Here is a 26,092-nt window from a genome sequence, read left to right as displayed (position 1 = left end):
TATGTAAGGCAAATGCTAACAAGTATGAAAGGGGAAATTAACAGTAACACAATAATAGTGGGAGACTTTAATACCCCCACTCACACCTATGGATAGATCAACTAAACAGAACATTAGCAAGGAAACACAAACTTTAAATGGTACAATGGACCAGTTAGACCTAATTGATATCTATAGGACATTTCACCCCAAAGCAATGAATTTTACCTTTTTTTTAAGTGCACATGGAACCTTCTCCAGGATAGATCACATCCTGGGCTTTAAATCTAGCCTTGGTAAATTCAAAAAAATTGAAATCATTCCAAGCATCTTTTCTGATCACAATGCAGTAAGTTTAGATGTCAACTACAGGAAAGAAACTATTAAAAATACAAACATATGGAGGCTAAACAACACACTTCTGAATAACCAACAAATCACAGAAGAAATTAAAAAAAATCAAAATATGCATAGAAATGAATGAAAATGAAAACACAACAACCCAAAACCTATGGGATTCAGTAACAGCAATGCTAAGGGGAAGGTTCTTAGCAATACAAGCTAACCTCAAGAAACAAGAGAAAAATCAAATAAATAACCTAACTCTACACCTAAAGCAACTAGAAAAAGAAGAAAGGAGACCATAGCAAAAATCAACAAAACTAAAAGCTTGTTCTTCGAGAAGACAAATAAAATAGACAAACCGTTAGCCAGACTCATCAAGGAAAAAAGGGAGAAGAATCAAATCAACAAAATTAGAAATAAAAGTGGAGAAATCACAACAGACAACACAGAAACACAAAGGATCATAAGAGACGACTATCAGCAACTATATGCCAATAAAATGGACAACTTGGAAGAAATGGGCAAATTCTTAGAAAAGTATAACTTTCCAAAACTGAGCCAGGAAGAAATATAAAATCTTAACAGACCCATCACAAGCACGGAAATCAAAACTGTAATCAGAAATCTTCCAACAAACAAAAGCCCAGGACCAGATGGCTTCACAGCTGAATTCTACCAAAAATTTAGAGAAGAGCTAACACCTATCCTACTCAAACTCTTCTAGAAAATTGCAGAGGAAGGTAAACTTCCAAACTCATTCTATGAGGCCACCATCACCCTAATACCAAAACCAGACAACGGTGCCACAAAAATAGAAAACTACAGGCCAATATCACTGATGAACATAGAAGCAAAAATCCTTGACAAAATTCTAGAAAACAGAATCCAACAACATATTAAAAAGATCATACATTATGATCAAGTGAGTTTTATCCCAGGGATGCAAGGATTCTTCAATATTTGCAAATCAATCAATGTGATACACCACATTAACAAATTGAAAGATAAAAACCATATGATTATCTCAAAAGATGCAGAGAAAGCCTTTGACAAAATTCAACATCCATTAGGGATAAAAACCCTCCAGAAAGCGGGAATAGAAGGAACATACCTCAACATAATAAAAGCCATATATGATAAACCCACAGCAAACATCCTCAATGGTGAATATTTGAAAGGATTTCCTCTAAAGTCAGGAACAAGACAAGGGTGCCCAGTCTCACCACTACTATTCAACATAGTTTTGGAAGTTTTAGCCGTAGCATTCAGAGCAGAAAAAGAAATAAAAGGAATCCAGATTGGAAAAGAAGAAGTAAAACTCTCACTGTTTGCAAATGACATGATCCTCTACATAGAAACCCCTAAAGACTCCACCAGAAAATTACTAGAACTAATCAATGAATACAGTAAAGTTGTAGGATATAAAATTAACACACAGAAATCCCTTGCATCCCAATACGCTAACAATGAGAAAACAAAAAGAGAAATTAAGGAAACAATTCCATTCACCATTGCAACGAAAAGAATAAAATATTTAGGAATGAATCTCCCTAAAGAAACAAAAGACCTATATATAGAAAACTATGAAACACTGATGAAAGAAATCAAAGAGGACACAAATAGATGGAGAAATATACCATGTTCATGGATCGGAAGAATCACTATAGTGAAAATGAGTATACTACCCAAAACAATCTATAGATTCAATGCAATCCCTATCAAGCTACCAATGGTATTTTTCAGAGAACTAGAACAAATAATTTCACAATTTGTATGGAAATACAAAAAACCTCGAATAGCCAAAGTGATCTTGAGAAAGAAGAATGGAACTGTAGAAATCAACCTGCCTGACTTCAGACTATACTACAAAGCCACAGTCATCAAGACAGTATGGTACTGGCACAATGATAGAAATGTAGATCAGTGGAACAAAATGGAAAGCCCAGAAATAAATCCACGCACCTATGGACACCTTATCTTTGACAAAGGAGGCAAGAATATACAATGGGGAAAAGACAATCTCTTTAACAAGTGGTGCTGGGAAAACTGGTGAACCACTTGTAGAAGAATGAAACTAGAACACTTTCTAACACCATAGACAAAAATAAGCTCAAAACGGATTAAAGATCTAAATGTAAGACCAGAAACTATAAAACTCCTAGAGGAAAACATAGGCAAAACCCTCTCTGACATAAATCACAGCAGGATCCTCTATGACCGACCTCCCAGAGTAATGGAAATGAAAACAAAAATAAACAAATGGGACCTAATTAAACTTAAAAGCTTTTGCACAACAAAGGAAACTATAAGCAAGGTGAAAAGACAGCCTTCAGAATGGGAGAAAATGATAGCAAATGAAACAACTGACAAAGAATTAATCTCAAAAATATACAAGCAGCTCATGCAGAAAAATAAATGATCCAATCAAAAAATGGGCCAAAGAACTAAACGGACATTTCTCCAAAGAAGACATACAAATGGCTAACAAACACATGAAAAGATTCTCAACATCACTCATTATCAGAGAAATGCAAATCAAAACCACAATGAAGTACCATCTCATGCCAGTCAGAATGGCTGCTATCAAAAAGTCTATAAACAATAAATGCTGGAGGGAATGTGGAGAAAACGGAACCCTCTTACACTGTTGGTGGGAATGCAAACTAGTACAGCCACTATGGAGAACAGTGTGGAGATTCCTTAAAAAACTGGAAATAGAACTGCCTTATGACCCAGCAATTCCACTTCTGGGCATACACACCGAGGAAACCAGAATTGAAAGAGACACGTGTACCACAATGTTCAACACAGCACTGTTTACAATAGCCAGGACATGGAAGCAACCTAGATGTCCATTGGCAGAGGAATGGATAAGAAAGCTGTGGTACATATACACAATGGAATATTACTCAGCCATTAAAAAGAATGCATTTGAATCAGTTCTATGAGGTGGATGAAATTGGAGCCTTTTATACAGAGTGAAGTAAGTCAGAAAGAAAAACACCAATAGGGTATACTAACGCATATATATGGAATTTAGAAAGAAGGAAAAGATGACCCTATATGTGAGACAGCAAAAGAGACACAGATGTAAAGAACAGTCTATTGGACTCTGTGGGATAAGGCGAGGGTGGGATGATTTGAGAGAATAGCATTGAAACATGAATATTATAATATGTGAAACAGATCGCCAGTCCAGGCTTGATGCATGAGACAGGGTGCTCAGGGCTGGTGCATTGGGATGATCCTGAGGGATGGGATGGGGAGGGAGGTGGGATGGGATTGGGAGGGAGGTTCAGGATGGGGAACACATGTACACCCATGGTTGATTCATGTCAGTGTATGGCAAAAACCACTACAGTATTGTAAAGTAATTAGCTTCCAATTAAAAAAAAAACCACAATATTGCATTTGGTTGTCATATAGCTCCTTTGTTTCCTCTGACCTGAGGCAATTTCTCATACTTCTCTTGTTTCTTATGACTTTGAGAAGTGCTCGTCAGGTATGCTATAGAGATTCCCTCAATATGAGCTATCGGAGTGCTCTTGATTTGTTCTTGCTTGATTTTCACAACCTTCTATTCTTCATAGTCTATGCTTCAGTTTGGTAGATATCTATTTTTATTGAACATAGATTTATATTTCTTCCTATTCCCTTTTACATGGGATATATTTTTATGAGAACAGGCAGAGTCATGTTATCCTACCACTTTAAAACCTGAAGTCTTAGCATTGTTTTGTTTCTATTTACTTAATCCACTGTGTAGAAACATTAATACAAAGAGCAAAACATTAATATAAAGAAATAGTGCTAACTATCAGGCTCAACAGCTTACCACCAGGATAATTTGCTACATATTTTTGTGTTTTGTTGCTAAATAACATGTGAAAAAATAAGCTTTACCTTTGGTAAAAACTTTTGCCTTTCCTTTTACATTTACTGAGAAAATATGGAACAAAGGCTAGTCTGAGATAATGTGAGCTCCAAAGAGAAGAAGAAAGGGTAAACGGTTTACAATCAAACATTAAAGTTTTGGATAAGATGGGAGATTGTTTTTTATGAAAGTTTTTTTTTAAACAAATAAGTCTGATGTGATTAAAATATTTCCAAATTAGTTAGATGCAATTTAATGCTAAAATATTGGTAGAGATAAAAGGAAGCAAAATGAAGTGGAATTATGGTAAACATCTGGTATATAATTCTGTGCTGGAAGGTAAACATAAGCTAAAAATCTTATATTAAAAACTAAAGAATTTAAACCCACAGGATACATATTCACTGCCAGATTTTAGGTACTAGCACATCTGTTGGATGATAAATGCAATAAACATAGTATGTTAGAATTCTGAAATTTACAGAGGGTAGCTTCATGATCCCAAAAGAATAAATTTTTATGGAGGAGAATCTTTATGGACTTTTTACCAAAAAAGAAAATCAGGTTATAAAATTTTTCTCTCTTAACAGAAAGCTGATAATGCTCTGAATTGTATTCAATAATGTGAAGTTTACTGTTTTACCTATTTATGATGCAAATATCCATTGCTTCTAGGGCATGTAAAAACACAATATAAAATTTTAGACACATAGGTGAGTGTATCTAAAAGTCATTTACAAAATAGGTCTCCTCTTAAAGGCTAGCAATGAATATATTTTTTTTCTATTTTCTATTTTATTAAGTACTTTTGACAAGATCACTTTAAATGCTTTATGTTGTCAAGAATGAGAATAAGCATATGCCTTTGGGAGAAAAGTCAACATCAGGTAACTTTTCCAGTGGCATAGCACTTTAACTTTTAGTAACATATCCTAAGGAAATAACCATAGATATGTGCAAATATTAATGTTAGATATTATTTATAATAGTGAAATATGTAATTGATCACAATGTCCAACAACTGCAGACTAATTTATGGAGTGATGGATAAGTTATCAAGGTCAATATTCTGACCCCTCAGGAGCATAAGAGGGGACAGGGCAGATGCATCAGCTGGTGAAAGACAGATTTGCAGGAAAACTTTTCAGGGTTTTGTCAAAGGAAGTCAGAACAGATTAAACAGAGAAAAGAAAATGTAAGTTAGGCCAATGGACTTCAAGGAGATGCTTTTGAGAGTTAGAAACAGAATCAGGGTCATGACGGGGAGGGACTTCCGCTGGACAGAGCTTCATGAGTGAGGAAGCAAAAATGCACAAAAATGATATTGAAGAGCAAGTTGGTGCCATATGAAAAATTGATAAAGGCAGTGGGCAAAAATCTACCAAGTTTTTTTTTCTATTATGTGGGACCCAGCTAATGAGCACTAGCCCTGCTTGCTCAGAAAATTGGCTTCAAATGGTTTGTTCAGTCCTCAGGGTGATGGTCCAGGTTGCTGATGCTGCCACCATCATCAATCACTAGAGTTGGAGAGGCTCTGCACTGTGGGGCCAGCTGGGCAGGAAAGATCACTTTGCTGAGTGCTAGCAGGACTGATTCAGTAGGTACAGCAGCTGTGGGCCCCCATGGCTGCCTTTAGCGTCTGGATGATATAACCTGGATGTTTGAATGAGTCAACACCAGTAGGAGAAAGAAAATAATAAGGAATCAGCAGATGAATTCTTCTCCTTCTTTTCCATACTCTTCTGAGAAGTTGTGGTATAATTGGCATTTCTAAAATTATCCTGTGAGATTGATGAATTGGTTGAACTTACTGGCAAATGCTGGTCTGATGAGTAATACTTCCTACTTACTCTTCCTTCTTCCTTGCTTTATTTTCTCCTGTCTCCTACTTCTCTGAGATTGCACTACCCACCCCGTGAAATGTTAGTACATAAGTTGATTTTCAGGAAAACAGAGCTATCACAGTATATGAAGATAGATCTTCAGAACACAGAACAGCATAAAAATAAAAAGTAAGTTTCCACACATTATGATGAGACTATGAAACACTTAAATACTAACCTGAACAAAAACTAAGGAGAATAAGACAAGTGGGAATAAAGGTCTAAGTACTATGAAGGGAACTTGTTGTCGTTCAGTTACTAAGTCATATCCAACTCTTTGCAACCCCATGGACTGCAGCACACTAGGCTTCCCTGACCTTCACTATCTCCTTGAGTTTGCTCAAACTCATGTCCATTGAGTCAGTGATGCCATCCAACCATCTCATCCTGTCATTACTTCTCTTGCCCTTAATCCTTCCCAGCATCAAGGTCTTTTCCAGTGAGTCAGCTCCTCCCATCAGGTGGCCAAAGGATTGGAGCTTCAGCTTCAGCATCAGTCCTTTGAATGAATATTCAGGGCTGACTTCCTTTAGGATTGACTGGTTTGATCTCACTCTCCAAGGGATTCTCAAGAGTCTTCTCCAGCACCATAGTTCAAAAGCGTCAATTCTTCAGCCCTCAGGCTTCTTTATGGTCCAACTCTCACATCCATACATGACTACTGGAAAAACTGAAGGAAACTACTAAAGGTAATTAAAAATAAAACAATTGAATGTTTAAGTAGAAACAATTTTGAGTTAGATAAGATAAACTTTATCTTACTGCGGGTGCTTTTAAAGACTCATTGAGCTAGTAGACAAGTACTTATTGAACTCCTGAAGGCTTGGCAGGCATATCAGGGAGTATGGACACTTCTTTGGATATTTTTTATCTTTTTTTTGTCTGTGCTATGCAGCTTATGGGATCTTAGCTCCCTGAAATAAGGGAGTGAACCTGTGGCCCCTGCAAAGGAAGCATAGAGTCTTACCCACTGGACCACCAGTGAAGTCTGGATATTTTCAAATTGGAAAAAATAAAATCTTACAAAACACCAGAAAAGTAATCCTTAAAAGAACAAAACAGATACAGAGTTTCATAGACTCCTAGTCTCTCTCATTCTGTGACTGCATTTTGGTAGAATATTAAGAGCTCACTTTCTTTCACACATAACAGAAGAGAAAACACCAAAAGTTTCTCGTGAGTACCAAAGCTCATGACCAAGGCAGGCAAGACACTGATTAGGGATATGAGACTTGAAAATGAGAAAAAGAAGACTCACAGGTGACAGATGTGCCAAGAGATAAATAGAATGGCTTAAACTTAGGACAAATGATCAGGAGAAATGAAGATAAATAAGACAACTACAAAGATCTAAAATAAAACCAAGTTCATAATGAGCAAATCAAGAGAGGAGATGTCATAACACACAATGACAGTCATTCACTGTCCTCAAAGTGCCAGTTCTGAATCATTTTAGAGAAGTTAAAGTATTCAAGTGGCTGTAGAAAATGGAGATATGCTCCTGATGGTTTTCTGTTAGTTTTTCCTGGAGACCTGAGACTATCCTTATGAGCCTCTATTGCTCTCTAGGTAGGAAAGCTTTCACTACCTGCCTACCCTCATGTCCTTGAAGTGTTGGTGGAAAAAAACCTTTGCGCTTTCTATTTGAAAACCCAATAAAGAAAATTAAATTCCTCCCATAAAACTAACAGGAGAGTCAAACTGATTTTAGGATTTTTATTTTTTCCCTCTTATTTAGTTTATTTTATTTTTTAAATTGAGTGGCACTAGTGGTAAAGAATCTGCCTGCCAAGGCAGGAGAAGTAAGAGACACTGGTTCTGTCTCTGGGTTGGGAAGATCCCCTGGAGGAGGGCATGGCAACCCACTCCAGTATTCTTGCCTGGAGAATCCCATGGATAGAGGAGCCTGGCAGACTATGATCCATAGGGTTGCAAATAGTCATACAGGACTGAAGTGACTGAGCGCATGCACGCATAGTTGATTTACAATGTTGTGTTAATTACTGCTATATAGCAAAACGATTCAGTTATACGGATATACACATTCTTTTTTAAAAATATTCTTTTACATTATGGTTTATCATAGCGTATTAGACACAGTTCTCTGTGCCATACAGTAGGACTTTGTTGCTTATCCATTCCATAGCCTTCATCTGCTAACCCACTTTATCCCTCTCCTACCCCTTCCACCATGGCAATCACCAGTCTGGATTTTTCTTAATAAGAAGTTACTCCATTGTGTATTTCTAAATCATTTAATGTGTTTATGAATACAAGTAAATCTAGCTGAGAGGAAAAGTGAAGGACCTAGAGGATAGTCAAGGAGACTGCTGTTAGTCCTAGGTATGCTGAGCAAATGCTGTGCTGTGCTTAGTCACTCAGTTGTGTCCAGCTGGTTGCTCTGTCCATGGGGATTCTTCGGGCAAAAATACTGGAGTATTCTTGCCATGCCTGCCTCCAGGCGATCTTCACAACCCAGGGATCAAACCCACATGTGCCTGCATCACCTGCATTGCAGGCTGAATCCTTACCCATTGAACCACTTGGGAAGCCCAAAAATGTATTGTACTTAGCTTAATTTAGAATACTTTATTGCTAAAAATGCTAACCATCATCTGAACTTTCAGCCAGTCATAATCATTTGGAGGGTCTTGCATTGATGTTGATGGTTCCTGACTGATCAGAGTGGTGGTTGTTGAAGATTGAGGTGGCTGTGACAACTTCCTGACATAAAACAGCAGTGAAGTTTGTTACATTGATTAACTCTCTTTTAGGAACATTTTCTCTGTAGCTTGCAATGTTGTTTGATAATATTTCACTTACAGTAGGACTTTCAAAATTGGAGTCAGTTCTCTCAAAACTTACCATTGTGTTATCAACTAAGTTTTATATAATATTCTAAAACTTTCCTTGTCATTTCAATGATCTTCAAAGTGTCTTCATCCAGGAGTAGGTTCCGTCTCAAGAAGCCGCTTTCTTTGTGCATTTACTAAGCAACTCCTCATCCATTAAGTTTTTATCATGGGATCTTAGCAATTCAGTCACATCTTTAGGCTTCACTTTTGTTTTGGTTCCCTTTCACCACATCTGTAGTTACTTCTTCCAGTGGAGTCTTGAACCCCTCAAATCACCCAAGGAATTTGGAATCAAATTCTCCCAAACTTCTGTGTATATTTTGACCTCTTTGCATGAATCATGGATGTTTTTAATGGCATTTGGAAAGGTAAATCCTTTCCAGAATGTTTTCAATGGATTTTACTCAGATTCATCGGAGGAATCACTGAATGGGGCAGCCAGAGCCTTACAAAATGTGTTTCTTATATAAGACTTGAAGGTCAAAATTATTCCTTGACCCATGGCTGCAGAATGAATGTTGTGTTAGCAAACATGAAAACATAATTATTCTCATTGTATATCTCCGTCAGAATCTTTGGGTGATCAGGTGCATTTTTAATAAACATTCATATTAAGGGAATTTTTTTCTGAGAAGTAGGTCTCCAGTGGACTTAAAATATTTGGTAAACCATGGTTTTCAACAAATGTGCTGTCATTCAGGCTTTGTTGATCCATTCAGAGAGCTCAGGGAGAGTCAGTTTAGTGTTATTCTTAAGGGCCCTAAGATTTTTGGAATGGTAAGTGAGTATTGGCTTCAACCAGATGCATTAGCCCCTGATAAGAGAATCAATCTGTCCTTTGAATCTTGGAAACCAGTCATTGACTTGTATTCTGCATCTATGAAAGTCCAAGATGGCATCTTCTGGAAATAGAAGAATATTTCATCTGCATTAAAACTCTGTTATATAATGTAGTCACATTCATTAATCTTTTTACCTAGAACTTCTGGATAACCTGCCATAGCTTCTACATCAGCACTTGCTGCTTCCTCTTGAAATTTTATGATTATAAAGATGGCTTGTTTCCTTAAGCCTTATGTATCAACTTCTCCTAGGTTTAATTTTTTTTTTTTCCTGCAGCTTCCTTACTTTTTTTCACTCTTCATAGAAGTGAAGAGAGTTAGGACCTTGCTCTGGATGAGGCTTAGGGAATGCTGTGACTAGCTTGGTCTTCTATTAAGACCACTAAAACTTTCTCCATATCAGTAATAAGACTGCTTTTCTTTTTTTATCATTCATGTGTTCACTGGAGTACCATTTTAAATTTCCTTCAAGAACTTTTTGTTTGCATTCATAAACTGAGAATGAGTCAAGGCAGACAAACCTTGGCTGGAGTCCATGCTTTCCTATTAGCTATGTAGCATTGGCATAGAGTGACCAGATGTCCTAATTTGCTGAGGGCTGAGGGGATTTCCTGGAAGGAAGGATTTTTCAGCTTCTCACACAGCTTCCTCATTAAGCCTAATCATTTCTAGATTTTATTAATAATTTAAAGTGAGAGCTATGTGACTCTTCCCTTTGCTTGAACACTTTGCTAAGCCACTGTAAGGTGATTAATTGGCCTAAACTTAATATTATCATACCTCAGGGAATAGGGAGGCTTGAGGAGAGGGAGATGGAAGAATGGCCAGTTAGTGGAGCAGTCAAAACACACACAGCATTCGTCAGTTATGTTTGCTGTCTTATGTTGGCATGGTCTGTGGTGCCCCCTCCAGTCACTATAGTAACATCAGAGATCACTGATCACCATAACAAATATAAAAATAACGAAGTTTGGAGTATTGTGAGAATTAGCCAAGTATGACACAGAGACATAAGGTGAGCAAGTGACCTTGGAAAAGGGCATGAACAGACTTGTTGGAGGCAGGGTTTTCACAAACCTTCAACTTGTAAAAAAAAAAAATGCAACATTTGTGAAGCACAACAAAATGAGGTATGCCTGTAATGCTCTTATGATAGACTCCAGAGAGCTCCATGAGGACAACCAGGAGAAGGTCTTTTATGAACTGGAAGTGGGATCCCACCAGGCTCCAGATCTGTGTGGAACTTCATCTTACACTTGCTGTCCTTCACAAGGACTGTGAAAAATAAATTTCTGTTGTTTATAAGCCATAACCTTCATGGTATTGTAGTATAGCAGCTCAAATGGACTAAGAAAGTGAGATCTCTCTTTTTAATCTTTTTCTTGCTATAAGTGCTGAAATGCTTTCCCTTTTCCACCATCTACCCTCTCAGTATCAGTCTGCCCTTAGGTGCTTATTTGCACGAGAGTTGCTTTGAAATCATTTTGTAATGCTTGGTATCTTCTTTCCTATGTTGTGGAAACTGGCCCTGACCAATGCCCTTTGAATAAGGTTTTCTTTAATCAAAAAGAAAAATTTAAAAAGAAATTAACTCATTTAAATGTATACACTACTGATTGACACTATTGAAATCAATTTCTTGTTTAAGAAATCCTTTGAAGGTAGAATACCTATTGAGTCAGTTTAGTGGATTATTTTATATCTAATTGACTCTCTCCTCCTGAATCTGTGAGAGATTCTTGACACTTTTTACACTGCCATTTTGTATCTATTCAGGAACTGCAAAGCAATTTAATTTGAGCCGAAGAGAAGAAATAACCAGGAATTGAGGTCATTTTAGTGTTGTAATTTTTGACCTTTTTATGTTATGAATATTTTTGATAATCAGATGAAAATCATGAAGTATATCACATACAATGAAACTTATTCATCTACACACACTCATCTACAATTGCATGCAAGCTCGTGTTGGAATCTCTAAGAGGGATTATGTGTTTTGGGAGGCAGAACCCAGAATAAAAGGAAGCAATGATGTTTGTGTGACTACTCAATTTTTCTTTTATGCTTTTGAGATTATATCTTTTGTTTTCAGTGGAAAAATGGGAGCATATACAACAATGTGCATGCTAAGTCACTTCAGTCACATCCAACTCTTTATGACCATATGGACTGTAGCCCTCCAGGCTCCTCTGTTCATGGGATTCTCCAGGCAAGAAAACTGGAGTGGGTTGCCATTTCCTTCTCCATGGGTTCTTCCTGACCCAGGGATTGAACCCATATCTCCTGCTTGGTAGGCAAATTTCCTTATCACTGAACCATCTTAAGACAAGTATAAAATCAGATCAAGAAAACATAGCACACAACCATATGGCCTCAGGATGAGTTACCAAACTGAGAAGAAGGGCAAACCAGTCTTCTCAGCAACTCCACTTTCTAGTCCATTCAACCACCATCTTTCCATTACTCATTCAGAATATTGAGTCTATTTCTTTATTTTACTTTAATAATATACTTTAACATGGGCTCTACAGTATATAGGCTTCAGAAGTTGTGGAGCATGGGCTCTCGGGCCCACAGGCTCAGTAACTACAGTACATACAGGCTTAGTTGCTCCATGGCATGTGGGATCCTCCTGGACAAGGGATTGAACCCATGTCCTCTGCATTGTAAGGCAGACTCTCAACCACTAGACCACCAGGGAAGCCCCTCCATTTTTTAAAAAAAAATAATTTTTGCCTCTTTATTGGTACGTCTCTTTGATGAAACGGTGTCAAACGGTGTCTTCATATCAGGCTTTAAGCATGATTTACTTTAGTTTTTGAATGGATTTTTCAATGGTTGTTTTGAAGTCTTTGTCTTGTTAAATCTGACATCTGGTTCTTCTCAAAGACAGTTTCTGTTCCTTGCTTTTTTGCCTGAGTATGTCAAACATTCCTCTTCCTTTACACCTCTCATACTGTTGTTGAAAGTTGAATATCTTAGGTAATATATTGTAGCAACTCTGGATACTGATTCCCCTCACTACTCTGCTGACTTGTTGCTGTTTGCTTGTTTGTTTAGTGATCTGCTAAGATGTATTTTTTGAAGTCTGTTTCTGCCACAGTGTGAAGCAGTGTGAAGCCTCAGAATGTCCATGAAGCTTCTCACGATGTCAACTTGGAAATGGACTTTGTATGTTGGATATACTACTAACATTTTTCTTATGTTTATCTTGAATAATTAAAAAAACCTAGAAATATAAGAGTTTAGTATTTCCATTTTTCTTTCAATATCCTAAACATATTCCTTTAAAAAAATAGCATCATTTTTTTAAGATCATGATTTTTAATGGCTGCTCTTTTACTCTGTGTACAACCAGTTCTCTAGGGAGGTCCTTAACCATTCTTGCTGCTATAATTTTCTGTCTTCTGTGCTCTGCTACCCTACTCTCTGTTAGCAGAGTTGTCATCCTAAAGCACAGCTATGATCTTTACCAGGATTCTGTTGTACTAATACATAAATGAGTCTGCTGGATATGATGACACATGGCTCAAGCTACCTGCCTTCAGTGTGCTGGTCTTGAGGGTAGGATGCCATTCCTAAGCTTTATTGTGGCACCTTAGGCCGTCAAGTACTACTCCAAGCCTTTCTTACTAATGAATCATTTCTACTTGTATAAGCACTTGCTCTCCCTTGTGCTACCCTGAATATCCTTGCCTCTGTGCTGTGCTTTTGCATTATGCCAGCACAAATTCTTATCTCTCTTCTGTTAGAAAGTTACCGCTACAGACCTGTCCCTGGGGCTTCCAGCCAGATATTCTTCTTTCTTCCCCATACTAGAGGAGGTCTTTGTGATGAGTATTTTCTAGGGAGATTTGTGCTCTAACAAAATTATCACTTTAGATCACTGTATTCATTTAGTAATTACTTTAGACATCTGATCATTTTCTCCTATTTCCTTCCTTTTTTGTTAAAGGCCTCCTCTGTGCCTGGAAACACCACCCTATGAAAGTGTTGGTATGCCTTTCACACAGAACAATCATGTAGAGAAATGGTCCTATGATAATTTTCTTCCTGGGGCAATCATTGTGGCTTTTCAAATGTAACATTCCTTGTTTTTCATTAATTAAAACATGTGAAGTGTTTTATTCTTCTAAAAAGAACTTGGTTGTCACTGGCAATTATTTAATTTTTTCAAAAATAAAAACAGTGTGGGGGTGATATAGGGGTATCAAGCAGTGAGTGCCTCTTCAAAGAATAGCAAGAAGCAGGACACTGTGAGACTTGACTGTTTTGGGTATAGATGTGGCAGCTTCTTTTTGTGAAACCTGGAAACAGTTTTATTCTGTAGACAAAAGGAGAAAAAACTTTTAGAGACAGAATTTAACTGGTAACTCTGTGTTCATTAAATAACTTTGCACAGGACTATGATCCATTACGTGTGTCTAGGTGCTGTCCTGTGCTCTGTGACCCAAAGGACTGTAGCCTGCCGGGCTCCTCTGTCCATGGGATTCTCCAGGAAAGAATGCTGGAGTGGGTTGCCATTTTCTACTCCAGAGCATCTTCCTGACCCAAGGATCAAGCCCATGTCTCTTGCATTGACAGGCAGATTCTTACCAACTGCACCACCTGCGAGGCCCTGTAATTCATTAGTTTACAGATCAGAATTTGAGTCAGGCTCTAAGCCTCCCTCCTTAGGATCACCCAATAAACTGTTGCAAGCATGCTCTGATGTTGGTGGGGAGGGTAGATGTATCAGGAAGAAGGAGCCAATTAGATATTTTGTTTCTGCCATGTTGTTACCAAATCCAAGCTTGCTCTACTTGCTGGGATGACAGGCCAATGAATCAGAGAGACAAGGTTTTGAGGCAAGGAAAACAACTTTATTCAGAAAGCAGCTGACTGAGAAGATGACAAGCTAGCGCCTCAAAATAACCATTTATCGGGGTCTGGATGCCAGGTACTTTTATAGATCAGAGAGAAAGAAACAATGAGAAACTAAGTCAAAAGGCAGAATAGAGAGGGAGAGGCAGTGGGGAAATAAAGTGAAAGCGTCTTCAGTCTTGCAAAACACCTTCAAGGGAATGGCCAGCCTTTGGAAGGGGTGTGTTAATCTCTTCTATTCAAAGATGGGCAGGGACAAACTATCTCTCCATGAGCTAAGCAAAGTTCAGAGTCACTCAGAGGGGCAGGGTCCTCCAGGCAAGCCAGAAAGCATGATTATAATAACAAGAGCAACGAAAAACAAGTCAAAGAAACAGTTTCCAACATGGAGTCAGAGTTGGCTTCTTCCCTGCAACAATGCTTAGCGAAATTGATATAAAGTCTTTCCAAGAAAATTTTCCTTTATTAACTTGACCTTTAATGACTTTTTCTCTGGCTTTTCTCAAGACATCTTAAAAGCGTATGTCATTTTCTCCTTACAAAATATGCTTAAAGGGATCTCCAAATCGTATACACTATCAAAACAGAGTTGTCTTTTGTTTGCTCCTTGGGTGGAAAATTTTCAAATACTACAAGCTTTAGTAACAATCTGATGCCCAATGCCTTAGGTAAAGACACTTAAATGTAAAGAAGATAACATACTTTAAAGATGCCTAGAAATGTATTAATCTGCTTGGGTTGCTTTAACAAAATACCGCAGACTCAGTAGCTTAAAGAACAGATGTTTATTTTTCGTAATTCTGGAGGCTGAATGTCTAGCATCAAGGTGCTGGCAGATTCAGTTCCTGGTGAGGACCCTTTCCCTGTCTTGCAAGTGGCCACTTTCCTGCTGTGTCCTTACATAGTGGAGAGAGAGTGAGCAAGCTCTAGTCCCTTAAGGACATTAATCCCAATGTGGGGGCCCCACTCTCATGACCTCAGTTCAGTTCAGTTCAGTTCAGTCGCTGAGTCGTCTCCGACTCTTTGTGACCCCATGGACCACAGCCCATCAGGCCTCCTTGTCCATCACCAACTCCTGGAGTAAACCCAAACTCATGTCCATTGAGTCGGTGATGCCATCCAACCGTCTCATCCTCTGTCATCCCCTTCTCCTCCTGCCTTCAATCTTTCCCAGCATCAGCGTCTTTTCCAATGAGTCAGCTCTTCGCATCAGGTGGCCAAAGTATTGGAGGTTCAGCTTCAGTATCAGTCCTTCCAATGAACACTCAGGACTGATCTCCTTTAGGATGGACTGGTTGGATCTCCTTGCAGTCCAAGGGACTCTCAAGAGTCTTCTCCAACACCACAGTTCAAAAGCATCAATTCTTCAGCGCTCAGCTTTCTTTATAGTTCAACTCTCACATCCATACATGACTACTGGAAAAACCATAGCCTTGACTAGACGGACCTTTGTTGGCAAAGTAACGTCTTTGCTTTTTAATATGCTATCTAGGTTGGTCATAACTTTGCTGCCAAGGAGTAAGCGTCCTTTAATTTCATGGCTGCAATCACCATCTGCAGTGATTTTGGAGCCACCCAAAATAAAGTCTGACACTGTTTCCACTGACCTCATCTAAACTTGATTACCTCATAAAAGCCTACCATCAAACAGCATCACTTTGTAGTTTAAGGCTTTGGCATATGAGTTTGAGGAGTACATAATAGGTAACCCCCTACATTTATTATTGAATTTTAAAATAATCATAGAACCCATTTCCCCAGCTTATGTAGGATATATGCTCCTATACAGGGCTTCCCAGGTGGTGCTAGTGATAAAGAATCTGCCTCCCAATTCAGGAGATGTGGGTTCGATCCCTGGGTTGGGAAGATCCCCTGGAGGAGGAAATGATACCCCCGTCCAGTATTTTTGCCTGGAGAATCCCATGGACAGAGGAGCCTGGTGGGCTATAGTCCATGGGGTCGCAAAGGGTTGGACAGGACTGAAGAGACTTAGCATGCACACATGCTCCTATATACTGGGAGAGGATTAGCCACTTCTCTCTGAGAATCAGAGTTCAGTAATCCTGGGAGAAACTTAGCAGACACTAACCTCTCTGCCTTTTTCAGGCCTTTTTGGGGGTATGGTTAACATGCTGTGGAATTAATGCATTTTAAGCATGTAATTCAACAGAGGAGTCCTTCTGTAAGTATTGAGGGAAGGCTTTTTTTTTTCCTTTTTTTATTGAATTTGTTACAATATTGCTTCTGTTTTACGTTTTGGCTTTTTTTGGCCTTGAAGCATGTGAGATCTTATCTCTCTGACCAGGGATTGAACCTTCACCCCCTGAATTGGAAGGTTAAGTCTTAACAACTGGACTACCAGGGAAGTCCTCAAGGGAAGTTTATTCCTAAATGAAACAAAAATGTGATAAAGGTGAATGTTTGGAAATCTTTCACACATAAAGAGGATTGATTAGTGACAATGACACTCAAAAACATGAACTTTTATGCTATGAACTAAACACCTAGACTATTTTGTGAGAAATTCTTCATGGGATAATTATGAATGAATTTTGGCTATTTTTCTTTGTTGGTTTAAATATAGGTCTTGGCCATTTGCATGTCTATATTGTTTTTTTGTTGTTGTTTTAAATTATTTTATCTTATATTGGAGTTTAGCCAGTTAATAATGTTGTGACAGTTTCAGATGCACGGCAAAGCCATATGACCCTGCAATCCCACTCCTGGACATATATCTGGAGAGAAACATGGTCCAAAAGGATACATGTACCCCAGTGTCTGCAGAGCTGTTTACAATAGCCAAGACATGGAAGCAACCTAAATGTCCACTAACAGAGGAATGGATAAAGAAGATGTGATACATAGATATCACATGGCTGAGTAATGTGATATTAATATTAATGGAATATTACTATTGCTGCTGCTCATAAGTCGCTTCAGTCGTGTCCGACTCTGTGCGACCTCATAGACGGCAGCCCACCAGGCTCCCCCGTCCCTGGGACTCTCCAGGCAAGAACACTGGAGTGGGTTGCCATTTCCTTCTCCAGTGCATGAAAGTGAAAAGTGAAAGTGAAGTTGCTCAGTTGTGTATGACTCTTAGCGACCCCATGGACTGCAGCCTATCAGGTTCCTCTGTCCATGGGATTTTCCAAGCAAGAGTACTGGAGTGTGTTGCCATTGCCTTCTCTATATTACTATTACTATTCCATTAATATTAATGGAATATTACTCAGCCATGAAAAGAATGAAATAACACCATTTGCAGCAGCATGGATGGACCTAGAGATTGTCATACTGCGTGAAGAAAGTAAGTCAGACAGAGAAACAGAAATATTGTATGACATCCCTTATATGTAGAATCTACAAAAAAAATGATACAAATGAACTTATTTATGAAATAGAAAACAAACTCATGCTTATATTGTTTTCCATGTTTTCTTTTATTCAGTTCAATTCAAAATGGGGTCATTTACGATAGAACTACATGGGGAATAATTTCACTGTGGGTCTAGCATTTGGCTAGGATACAGGTAGGGTGAAAGTTATGGGAAAAGTAGAGTGGAGGTGTTGGCTGGGTCCACATTGACTAAGTCTTTAACAGGAAAGTTTCTGTGTTTAGTTTGGAATTTTGTAACGTGGACTCGAATTCTGTTGTCTGTCTTGTTTAGGTTGCTGTGTGGGGATGGTGACTCTCTTCTCCCCTGTACTCTCTGTGTTCTCACTACCTGTTGCCTCTGTACATAGACAGGCAGCTGCAATAATGAGGTGTAATAAATCAGGTGCTGAGCTCATGGCAGGAGTTACAAATTATTCAAGACTTTCACACGGGAGCTTGGACTAAGAATATTCAGGTAATGCTGCAATCAATCACAGAGTAGAAAAACTGCCTCAGTCTGCCAAGCGAAATCAGAGAAGGCTGTCTCAGAACCTTGCCAAGTGACCTTGTGGTAGGTGAGAGCAGCAAGGGAGCTTGTTCATGAACATCACAAGGTGATAGGATACTATTCAGACAGCCTCTCCTAATGGAAATTTTGAGTGTATCACCCACACTTTCCTTCTTTTCTAGCAGAAACAATTGTGATAAAATTACCTTGGAAGAACATTGGAAGTTTATTTTTGAGACTAGTCATCTCTTGTTCAATAGTAAGTGAATATCACTGTGCTTGGAGCATTACAGTCAGTTTGAGTTATAAACGAAAGCAAAACACATTGTCTTTAATCAAGAGCTTCAAAAAAACTACATTCCAATGTTTTCTTCTTTCTATCCCTCTTATCTGGAAAAGAAAAACTTCACATTGTATTCAATATTATATAAAAATCAGAATTGTGTGCTTAATCGCTCAGTCGTGTCCAACTCTTTGTGACCCCATAGCCCACCAGGCTCCTCTGTCCATGGGGATTCTCCAGGCATGAAAACTGGAGTGTGTAGCCATGCCCTCCTCCAGGGGATCTTCCCAAACTAGGGATTGCACCTAGGTCTCCTGAAGCAGGCTGATTCCTTACCGTCTGAGCCACCAGGGAAGGCTAAAATCAGAATTACTCATTTGTTTATGGTTGTTTACCTTCAGGTACCTGGGAGAGGAGGGGATGTGTTGATGGAGGGAGGGCTCCATGAAAAGTCACATGTTTAAGTAAGTTCTTTCAACTTGATTATACAGGACTTGTATTGGGTTGGTCAATAAGTTCGGTCAGATTTTTCCATAAGATGTAATGGAAAAATCTGAGCAAATTTTCTGGACAATTCAATACTTTTAATTGATGTCTTTAAAACTAATGTCAAACACAAAAGAGAGTTATGTTAATCAAAAGTCCTCAAATGCTGGCCCTAGTAGTGGGGAATAATTTTGGAACAGGGAACATGGTTATTATTATCCTTATTATCTACTTTAGTAATTTACATGGCAAGAGTATTGTACATAGCCCAGGAAGTAAAAATGCTATCAAATACAGGTATTGTATAAACATTATATTTACTGATAAAACTAGCATATTTAGACTTTAGGAATTTAGATATGAAATTAGGAATATTTACACTGTGACAAGTGAGAAATGAAGAGATATCTCAGATGTTGTAAGCATTAGATATTTGTAACCCTAAGTGTTAAGACATTGTTAAATTGATGACTACAACAATTCTGCATTTCCTGTATACACACCTCTTTGAAATGTATAGCTTTATTGTCCATCCTTTAAGAGTCTTTTATCCCATTTATTTACCTAGAATGGTCTTGTGACTGGCTTTGTCCGAAAGAATGTGGAGTGAGTGATATTTGTGACAATCTGATCTAAGATCCAAGGGGACTTGTAACTTCCTTTTCCCCTATAGAATGTAATGTGTTTGTGTGAGGAAGTCTGGAATAACCTCATAAAATGTGAGGCTACATGGAGCTGAGATGAATCAGTCCCCAGTTGAAAAGCCACCTGAATATTCTCAGATGAGACAAGCAAAAGAACTTTAAGCCTGAGCCTGGCCCAAATAGAATCGTGAACAAAAAAATTGTGAGCAAAAAAAGTGGTTTAGGCCCTTCTCAGGTATGTTGTTATGCAATGGTAGATAACTAACACAGTTATTCTAAATGCCAGCATGCGAGGTTAAGTCTAGTAAAAGGACTAAGAAATCATGATCATGCTCTTTGTTTCTCTTAAAAGCTCTGTTTAACTAGCTTTCTGGTTTTGATCAACTGTTGTGAGAGACTACATAGTTATGAATGCTCAGCATTATCGACCTACAATAGACTGTTCTTAAGGCATTTTATATATTAACCAGTTTCACTATATGGCTTCCATTACCTCTATATGTTTAATCATACCTCTCCTTCCAGTTTGGCATCCTCTCTTTGTAGACGGAAAGACTATAGGGTCTATCATTTGTTGATCTTTGAGTCTCTGGTTCTCAGCACATTGCCTTCCACATGCACTGTTCAGTGGGCAGTTATTGATTGACTGGGTACATCTTTGTTGTGCTTCTGCCAGAGTCTATGGTCTTTGCTGGCGGGTAACTCATTCTCTGACTCCAGGATCCACATAACTGCTTGGTCTGTGGCAGAAAATCAATACATGCTTGGGATTGATTGATGCTTTTTGCTTATTTCTCTAATCTCTTTCAAGGAAAAGTAGAGGAAAGTTATATATAAAAATAAATGATTTTACTTTTGTGAGAGCCAAAAAAAGTACAGTGTGAATATGTCACCTTCAAGGAATTCCTGGCTCAGATCCCTGAATGTTAAATGGTAAAGTGACAGAAAGTACCCTAAGACTTCTGCAGTAAGAAGGGGAGCATCATTTCAGGAACAGATAAAAGTAAGTTACCTTTTAAAGTCTCCAGTTTATGTATATGTAAAGTGAAATATGCATTGCAGTGGGCTCCATCTCACAAAAGTGAGAGCTTCCTACTCTTCCTGTCAGTGCCTGACAGTTCATGTTTTTCTTGCATGTGTGCATACTAGGTTGCTTCAGTCGTGTCCAACTCTTTGTGACCCCATCAACTGTAGCCCACCAGGCTTCTCTGGCCATGAGATTCTCCAGGCAAGAATACTAGAGTGGGTTGCCATACCCTCCTCCAGGGGATCTTCCCAACCCAGGGATCAAACCTGTCTCTCCTGCATTGCAGGTGGATTCTTTACCACTGAGCCACTGGGGAAGCCCTCATGTTTTCCTTAATACTTATCAATATCCCGTCTGTCCCCTGCTAGCATAGGTGACTCTAAGAAGAGACCCTCCACTGTGATAGTGGCCTGGAATAGAAGGATGCTGAGGAAGACGCAGGAACAAATTGCCTCACTTCTGTTCTGAAAGTGAACAGAAGCCCAGACAAGTAGTAGAGACAAGCCAGCAGTGCTCTTGGGTTCTAGACATTGCCCTATTGTGCTCAACCCCCTCCCCCAACCAGGCTTCCTAAGATATTCCCTCTTAGATTCTTTAAAGTAACAAAACAATCCTGTTTTGAGGGAGAGGAAAGTGACTGGTGTGTGACGTACAGACTGCCCATATACTCATTAAAGGTCATATAACGTATACAGTCAAACCTTTGGAATTAATGAAAAGGATGTTGGTGGTAGAGATTTAAGAAGGATCTAGAAGCTCCAATACTTTGGCCACCTGATGCGAACAGCTGACTCATTGGTAAAGACCCTGATGCTGGGAAAGGTTGAAGGCAAAAGAAGAGGGTGGCAGAGGATGAGATGGTTGGATAGCATCACTGATTCAGTGGATATAACTTGGAGCAAACTCTGGGAGATAGTGAAGGACAGGGAAGCCTGGTGTGCTGCCAGCCATGGGTCGCAAAGAGTTGGACAGGACTTAGCAAGGGAACAAAAATAACAGAAGCCAGTTGTTATTCAACAACTCTCTTCAGGGGGTTGCATGTTCCTGTGACTACCTACAGAGCTAGAATTCACACACAAGATTCAATAGCATCAGGCCAGTGCAATAGGGTTCTGACAACCAGCTAGCTCTGAGGATGGAAAAGGATTTCTTTTACCAGATACGTATTACCCTAAGCCTAAATGAAATGCATTGAGATCTCATTTAGATTGTGAGATCCAGATGTTTGAATTAGGAAAAATACAGGTTTGCTGGATGTTCCTATTTCAATATGGACTGAGGGGATAAATGTCACATGTGAAGATTTTTGAAAAGTACAATGTGATGACCTCAGCATGCAAGGAGTAGACTAGGATTTCAAATCTCACCAATGTTTGCTTTTGGCTGATATTAAAAATAGTCCTTCCAAACTTTTTTGTTTGTTTTCAGCTTTTGGCTATAGTGAATAGTGTTGCTATTAACATTTATATAGAAGTTTTTATTTACACATCTGTTTAGAATATATGGGGCCCTGGTGGCCAAGATGGTAAAGAGTCTACCTGCAATGAGGGAGATGTGGGTTCTATCCTTGGGTTGGGAAGATCCCCTGGAGGAGGAAATGGCAACCCACTCTAGTATTCTTCCCTGGATAACTCCATGGACAGAGGAACCTGGTAGGCTACAGTCCATGGGGTCACAAAGAGTTGGACACGACTGAGCAACTAACACTTGGAATATATACCTAGGAGTAGAATTGTAGTAATTCTAAGTTTACATTTTTTGGGAAATGTCAAACTGTTTTCCATTACTGACTGTACCATTTTTCACTCCTACTAGCATTGGACAAGGGTTTTGATCTTTCCATATGCTTGCCAACAGTTCATGTTTTCCATTGTTTTGATGATAGCCATTCTAGTGGATATAAAGTGGTATCTTATTATGGCTTTGATTTGCATTTCCCCAATGAATAGTGATGTGGAGCATCTTTTCAAGTGCTTGGTGACCATTTGCATAGCTTCTCTGGAAAAATATCCATTCGAATGCTTTGCTTGTCTTATAATTTGTCTTTTTGTCTTCGAGTTGTATGTAACTTGATATTTCCTGTTCTTGCCCTTTATTCAGGGTTCTCCAACCTCCGGGCCATGGACCAATACATCCTGTCAGATCAGCAGTGGCATTGGATTAAAAAAAATTAAAAGCACAATAAAGGTAATGTGCTTGAATCATCCTGAACCGCCTCTCTCACCCTCAGTCCTTGGAAAAAATTGTCATCCACGAATTGGTCCCTGGTGCCAGAAAGGTTGGGGACTGCTGCATATGAGTGAGATCTTGCAATATGTACTCTTTTGTCATAGGTTCCTTTTGCATAACATAATGTTTGTATGTTCATCTGTATTGTTACATGTAGTGGTAGCGTGTTCATGCTAGTTGCTATGTTGTTTTCCACTTTGCAATTTATTCTCCTTCATGTTTTTGATGAGCATTTCATAGTTTGCAGTTTGAGGCTATTCCAAATCACACTATAATACAATTCTAACATGTTTCATAGTGAACATTTCTATACATGTCTGTTGGTCCTGGCAGCTATGGAAAGACTGATTGACAGTGCTTTATATCACAAAGCAAATAGTCTGAGTGATCTGGAGCCTTGGACACAGCTGTTGTCATGGGTTGTTATTTCTAACAGAGTAGTTTCCTTAAAGGAGGACCCATGATGCTTAGCAACCACCTCTCTCACTAGTGGAAAGTATATTGATTCACAGATATTTGCATCTCTAGGTTGTAAGCTTTCCTTTTACTTTTTCTTTTTTATTGAAGTATTGTTGCTTTTCAATATTATATTGGTTTCAGGTGTACAACATGGTAATTCAATATTTTTTACAGATTATACTCCATTTAAAGTTATTATTATAAAATATTAGCTATATTCCCTGTGCTGTACAATGAATCCATGTAGCTTACTTATTTCATATATAGCAGTTTGTGCCTCTTACCCCATTTTTCCCCTCTCCCTTTCTCTCTCCCCATTGGTAACCACTAGTTTATGCTCTATAACTGTGAATCTATTTGTTTTGTTATATTCACCTATTTGCTTATTTTTTAGATTCCATGTAGAAGTGATAACATACAGTATTTGTTTTTCTCTGTCTGACTTATTTCACTAAGTGTAATACCCTTCAGGTTCATCTATATTGTTGCAAATGGCAAAATATCCTTTTTTAAATGGCTGGGTAATATTCCACTGTACATATACCACATGTTCTTTATCCATTCATTTATTGATATACACTTAGCTTGCTTCTAAATCTTAGTTAATGTAAATAATGCTGCTATGAACATTGGGGTGCCTGTATCTTTATGAACTAGTGATTTTTTTGGGTATATATACCCTGAAACATGTTGTTGAGTCACTAAATAGTGTTTGACTCTTTGTGACCCCATGAACTGTAGCCCACCAGGCTCCTCTGTCCATGGGATTCTCCCAGCAAGAATACTGGAGTGGGTTTCCCTTTCCTTCTCTATATTGAAGCATAGAGTAGCTCTATTTTTAGTTTTTTGAGGGACCTATGCACTGTTTTCCACAGTGGCTCACCAATTTATATTCCTCCCCACAGTGTATTAAGATTCCCTTTTCTCTACATCCTCACCAGCCAGGTAATAGAATTTCTAAGGCCAAAAATAAAGTCTTATTTTTGTTAGTTCCTCTGTCACAAACAGGATAGTACCTTCTGTACAGTTAATGGATACAATGAAAGCATATGGACTAGATAATTATAGAATATTAATCAAAATGAAAGATCTATACTTAATAAATATCTTAAGGCTGCTAAGACGTGGTTTTCTTTCTTTTCTTCTTGCCCCTAGAACTGTTGAGTCTGTAATTTCTTAGACTCTTGTATGGAATGTTCTTATATGCAGCTAATCAGCATCTTTAACTTCAGTTCACTGTGCAGATCCAGAGTTCAGGATTTCTGCAACAGTCCTCTATGGACATCTTTACACCAGTACTAGACATTTCTTTCTTAGCGCTTTAAAAATACTTTAGATTATTTTGTTAGTTATTTCCTAGTAACTCTGCAGCAGATAAAATTCTTAAATGATGAATTTGCCTTCATTTCCTTTGAAGTAAGAAATAACATAAACATGATTTTTCTTATTAGATTGAAGGATAATCTAATAAGATAATTGATTCATGGTTTGAAGGGACAGGGTGTATATATATATGTCCTTATCATTATCTTGTATGCCGTTAATAAAGAGACCGAACAAAATTTCCTTAGAGGAAACATATCCGAATGGCAATGTAACATATTTTTGCTAGGGAAACTTTTCTTGAAACTCTCACTTGGACATATGAGTTTGTTTTTTTGACAGTTCTATTCCTATGACTTTGAAAACGTTCTCTATTAAGCACGGCCACATAATATAGATGAGATATATTTAGTTCATTGATAAACTATTCTCAGTCCTGGCTTAATCATGGTGTATTATAGATTATTTAGTAAATCTATTTGTTAAATGACTGCGCCTCCTGTTCTTGGACACAGCTTAGCATAGTGAAAAATTGGAGATTCTAGAATTGGACAGACCTAGTTCTCTTTATTGGTGGATTGTCCACTGACAGCTTAATCTTTCTGAGTCTTATTTAAAAATAGGAATGATAACATTTGCCATGGAGGGTTTATGTAGATTAAATTCCATTAGCCAAAACAGTGCAAAGAGCCCTCCACACAGTAATCAAGGAAGAATCACCTTTCCTTGCAAAGGTGTTCCATGTATGCAGGAAAGAAACAAGGTACCTAAAAACAAGGTACCTATACAAGCCCCACTACTGTCCTGTTTCTTGTTTGAAGGAAGATTTGAAGGGAGGCTTCACAAAGAGAAAGATGAAACATTGCCAGAAAACAAGGACTGGCTTAGTCAGGACTGATGGGAACGTGGGACTTGACCCTTTTCTGACTGAGTGGTCAGTGTTTGTGCAGGTCGAGTTGGTCGGGGCCAGACATGCAGAGCTGTGTGCACGATGGGATTGGTTCTCTTCATTCTCCCTCAGAAATGGGTGGTCCTGGGAGTGGACGTTGGGAGGTGTTCTCAGAAGAAGGAAACCTAGAAGAGTTATATTTCTTTTGAGTGTTTTTAATTGATAAA

At 38.4% G+C, this 26,092-nt stretch overlaps 1 protein-coding gene across 12 annotated transcripts in view; it reads left to right on the top strand.

Annotated features, from left to right (window-relative positions):
- LOC145538561 (uncharacterized) overlaps positions 1-26,092 on the top strand; it is an 85,494-nt gene that overhangs the window by 22,218 nt on the left and 37,184 nt on the right. For 3 of the 12 annotated variants that reach the window (XR_014077040.1, XR_014077028.1, XR_014077037.1), the window contains exons 3-4: positions 20,839-20,941; positions 23,066-23,152. The exons of 8 other annotated variants lie outside the window; for them this stretch is intronic. The gene's annotated coding sequence lies outside the window, so the exon portion shown is untranslated. Of the gene's footprint in view, positions 1-6,503; positions 10,740-20,838; positions 20,942-23,065; positions 23,153-26,092 lie in introns of those variants that run through there. One more of the 12 variants, XR_014077034.1, reaches the window with a different exon arrangement.

Source organism: Giraffa tippelskirchi, chromosome 1, assembly GCF_054371585.1.
Source record: "Giraffa tippelskirchi isolate mGirTip1 chromosome 1, T2T-mGirTip1v1.2.pri, whole genome shotgun sequence".
In the NCBI taxonomy this organism is placed as follows: Eukaryota; Metazoa; Chordata; class Mammalia; order Artiodactyla; family Giraffidae; genus Giraffa; species Giraffa tippelskirchi.
This window is presented reverse-complemented; position numbering and strand designations above follow the sequence as displayed.